We start from the raw sequence: 4,165 nt of genomic DNA, 5'->3' as shown, positions 1-4,165 counted from the left end.
CCCACGGACAAGCTGAGAATTTGGAAGAAACCAAGTTAGTTCAAGAATTTCTGAGTGTCTGTTGCATGTGTGCCACAGTTGGACAGACGGCATAGTGGGGTATGGCATTCACCTGACGTACAGGAGAATCATCTTCCAGGTAGGTAACAGGAGTTTATCCCAAGGGCACTGACCTCTCAGGTGGGAAGTCCAGACAGAGGCTCAGTTATAAACAACCAGCAATGGCAATTTTACCCATGCTGAAGTGTGACTTTCTTAAGAGCTGGGAAATTATCTTATTCACATTTTAAAAAATACTGGGTGTGGTGCATAAACAATGAATCTTGGAACACTGAAAAAAATTAAATTAAAAAATACTAACTTTATTGAGATACAATTCATAAACCATAAAGTTCAATATTTTAAGGTATAAATTCAGTGTTTTTTAAAAAAAGATTTTATTTATTTATTTGACAGAGAGAGAGAGAGATCACAAGTAGGCAGAGAGGCAGGCATGGGGGTGGGGGTGAGGAAGCAGGCTCCCTGCCGAGCAGAAAGTCCGATGTGGGGTTTGATCCCAGGACCCCGAGATTATGACCTGAGCCAAAGGCAGAGGCTTAACCCTCTGAACCACCCATGCACCCTCAACACTTATTCTTGTCCATCTTTTTTTATTATAGCAATCCTAGTGAGTGTGAAGTAGTATCTCACTGTGTGCTGTTTTTTTTTTTTTAATTTATTTTCAGCGTAACTGTATTCATTGTTCTTGCACCACACCCAATGCTCCATGGAATCCATGTGCTGTTTTTTGTTTTTTGTGTTTTTTTTCCCCAAAAAGTCTTCACATCACTTCATTCAAACTTTATCCAAAAATGTAGAAGTAGTAAAAATGTGTAGTCCTGAGCTTCAGATGCTGACCTTCGATCTCATAAACAAGTGGGGAAAACAGGGTCAGGATAGAAATTCAGAGTTCCTCCCACTCCAAGAAGGCTAGGGCCTACACCACTGGTTCTTGGCAGGCAGGATGGGACCCAGCTCAGCTTCCTCCTCCTCACTCCATTCTTCACTCTCTTCTTCCCCAGAAATGTCATTGCTTATAGCAACAATCTCGTGCTAGCCTCTGATTTGCACAGGGCCAGAACCTGACGCAGACACAGGGTTACAGGTGGCTGGAGTTGTAAATCATCCAAACTGAGCATGAGTTGGCAGGACAACTTGAGGTTGGCCACAGGGACTATCAATCTACTGTGGTCATGGTTCTTGGCCATGACTTCTATCATTCATTGCATCACATTATGCTCCTCTTTGGCCCCCTCAGTGAGGCAGAGCATGGTCAAAGTCAGCAAGTGTTCCGCATCACCCTCTTTCTCTACCTTGAAGGTGAAAGAATGGGTGTGGCTGGACACCTCGCAGCTGAAGGAAAAACTATCCACAGTGACTAGAGCGGGGACTCGCAGACTGCCCTCCACCAGCTCTCCTGATTCAAGAATGCTAAGGCAGCAGCTGTGCCGGTGGCCATGCTACAGTCTCACTGTGGTTTCGATTTATAGTTCCCTGATGACTAATGATGGTAAGCATGTGCTTGTTGGCCATTTGTATATCTTCTTTGGAGAAATGTCTATTCAATCCTTTGTGTCTGTTTTAATTCATTTAATTGGTTTTGTGTGTTAAATTGAAAGTGTTCTTTATTTACTCTGGGCACAAGTCCCTATCAGATATATTATTGGCAAATATTTTTTCCCCTTATGTGAGTTGTATTTTCATTTTCTTAATAGCATCTGTTGAAGCATGAAAGTTGTTAATTTTGATGAAGTCTAATTATTTTTTCTTTAATTGCTTATGCTTTTGGTGTGATATCTAAGCAGACTTTGCCTTACTCAAGGTTTTTTTTCCCCCTCCAAAGATTTTATTTATTTATTTGACAGACAGAGATCACAAGTAGGCAGAGATGTAGACAGACAGAGAGGAGGAAGCAGGCTCCCCACTGAGCAGAGAACCCGATGTGGGGCTCTATCCCAGGACCCTGGGATCATGACCCGAGCCTAAGGCAGAGGCTTTAACTCACTGAGCCAGCCAGGCGCCCCTCAAGGTTTTACTCCTTTGTTTTCTTCCAAGAGTTTTATAGTTTTTGCTCTTACATTTAGGCCTATAATCCCTTTTGAATAGGTCTGTCTTTTTTTTTTTTTTTTTTTTTTGCATGTGGATGTCTAGTTGACTCAGCACCATTTGTTGAAAAGACTATTCTGTCTCTCATTAAATTGTCTTGGCACTCTTGTCAAAAATCAATTAACCATGAGATCATACTCATCTGTGATTTCTAATATACAACTTGCAGCCCTGAACTTCGCAGTTTCCTAGTTAGAATTCTGACTTCCATCATATTTAACCTGACTTGATCTTTTAAGTCTGCCACTAGTGTACTATGCTGATCCTTTATACCACCAAGCCCTGGGACTCCCCACGTTTACTCCTCTCCATCCCCAAAGTTTTATGTCTCTCTCTGGTATGTATGTGGACAAAAGGAGAAGAGCTGGATGAACTCTGGTGGTGTAATAAGGTTTAAATATGGTTTTCAAGTATAGTAAATGGGTAGAGGGCTAAACAGGAAATAGCTATAGAATTAAAATAAAAATATGTACACTATGAATGATAATAGTTGGAGAATTCACCAACCCATGTTTAATAATTGTGATGGTACTGTATTTGCTGAGAGATGAAATTATTACTCTGAGTCCAATAACTTGGAACAAAGAGAAGCCCAAAGGGGCTGTACCACCAGGGACTGCTGAGAAGGGCAGGTGCAGAAATGGAGCCCCAAGTCTGGGTGGACTCTTAATCTTATTTTCGTAGAATGCACAGTATATGGATGCAAAGACAAAACAACTCAAGAAAGCAATTATGTGAGGGGTATCAAGGAACATGACTATCAGTATATGTCCTAGTGAGGCATTAAATAGGGGCTGCAGGAAATGGGAAAGCTGACCTCAGTAGTCCCAACTATCTTATTCACTATTGTTGTTATTTTCAGCATGTACTGTTTGCAGTATGTAATGATGGGAGAATGGTTAGCTTTTGCCATACACATACAGCTTTTGCCATATATGTGTGTTCCTGTTATTATTGTTTCTTTTACCCACTGAAGTCTTGCTATCCCACAAATAATGGCTAGAAAAAATAGAAGATCAACAACATGGAAGATATGAACAACACTATAAGCCAGCTAGAAAAAGCATCTTTAGAGCACTCCATGCAATGACAGTAGAATGCCCATTCTTTTGAAGTGCACACAGAACACTCTCCAAGATAGACCATATGCAGGGTCATATAAAGACTCAATAAATTTAAAAGGATTGAAGTCTAAAAAGTATGTTCTCACCACAAAGAAATTAAATTAGAAACCAACAACAAAAATAATTTGTGAAACTCACAAATGTGTGGAAATGAAGTAACACACTTTTAAATAACAAATGGATCAAAGGAGAAATCACAAAGGAAATCAGAAAATACTTTGAGATGAAAGAAAGTGAAGACACAATATACCAAAACTTATAATTTGCAGTGAAGAAAAGAGAAGAGAAATTTATAGCTCTGAATACCTATATAAAAAGATCTCAGATCAGTAACTTAGCCTTCCACCTTAAGGAACTAGAAAAAAAAAAAAGGCAAATTAAACCCGAAGAAAGCAGAAGCAAGAAAATAATAAAGATTAGAGACAACATTAATGAAATAGAAAATACAAAACCAATAAAGAAAATGAACAAGACCAAAAATTGGTTGTTAAAAGAGATCAACAAAATGGACAAGCTTTTAACCAGACTGAGCAAGGGAAAAAGAGAGAAGACTCAAATTACTAAACCAAGTATGAAAGGGAGAATGCTACTTCCAACCATCCAGAAATAAAAAAGATTATGAATAAATATTATGAACAACTGTATGCCAACACATTAGACAGCATAGATGAAATGGAAAAATTCCTAGAAAGACACAAATTATCAACACTGATTCAAGAAGAAATTGAAAAATTTGAGTAGAGGTGTCACAAGTAAAGAGATTGAATTAGTAGTTTTAAAATTTTACACAAAGAAAAACCCGTTCCCAGATAAACTTACTATTGTATTCTACCAAACATTTAAAGAAGAGTTAATACTATTTCTTCACAAACTCTTCCAAAAAGTAGAAGGCAAGG

At 38.7% G+C, this 4,165-nt stretch overlaps 1 pseudogene; it reads right to left on the bottom strand.

Annotated features, from left to right (window-relative positions):
• Nucleotides 1–969: 969 nt before the first annotated feature.
• Nucleotides 970–1,498, bottom strand: LOC116862693 (annotated as a pseudogene).
• Between the last annotated feature and the right edge of the window lie 2,667 nt (nt 1,499–4,165).

This window comes from Lontra canadensis, unplaced genomic scaffold, assembly GCF_010015895.1.
Source record: "Lontra canadensis isolate GAN:19392208 unplaced genomic scaffold, GSC_riverotter_1.0 scaffold304, whole genome shotgun sequence".
Classification (NCBI taxonomy): domain Eukaryota; kingdom Metazoa; phylum Chordata; class Mammalia; order Carnivora; family Mustelidae; genus Lontra; species Lontra canadensis.
Note: the sequence above shows the minus strand (reverse complement) of the source record. Positions and strands in the feature narration are given on the sequence as shown.